We start from the raw sequence: 618 nt of genomic DNA on the forward strand, positions 1-618 counted from the left end.
TACTTGCCAGGTAGAGTTTGTATGAATTTTGAGAAGTTTTTGTTTATATTTTTTACTACAAAGGTAAGGAACTTTGGAATTTTTTTTCCCAATGAACTCTATTTTACAAATATCTTTTCCTTTTCAGGAAGAACTTTTTTTAGTAGCTCTTTTTATAGCAAACAACTGTTTGTTCCACCAGCAGCCTATGATTAAAAAAAACATTAATAACAGCAAGCTTATTTCTTGCCGTTGCTGTCTATTTGGGATCAGCATGGCCAAATACTGCTTATCCTCACCTGGTCTGTGTCAACCCGACGGCAGACTGGTACGCGACATCTCCCACAGGCCCCAGCCGCCCCGGGGGCCTACAGCCCCTTTCACCTTACACTCCTCAGCCCAAGCTTTGGGAATGGGAATAACCCAGCCTGGTCAGAGGGGAGGGGAAGGGCGGGCACAGGGTAACGTGCTATTGGGTTTCGATTTGGGGGAGAAGTGCCATTTTTCTAATTTAACTCGAGGGGAAATCAAGCGGTGGCGCGTGGTGAGGTGGTGTAACGTCGCAGGTATTGCCATCTGCAGCGCAGCGGCAGCACTGCCCCGGCCTCTCCATGGGAGCGCGCCGCTGGAGAACTCGCT

This window comes from Pygoscelis adeliae, unplaced genomic scaffold, assembly GCF_000699105.1.
Source record: "Pygoscelis adeliae isolate BGI_AS28 unplaced genomic scaffold, ASM69910v1 Scaffold57, whole genome shotgun sequence".
Taxonomy (NCBI): domain Eukaryota; kingdom Metazoa; phylum Chordata; class Aves; order Sphenisciformes; family Spheniscidae; genus Pygoscelis; species Pygoscelis adeliae.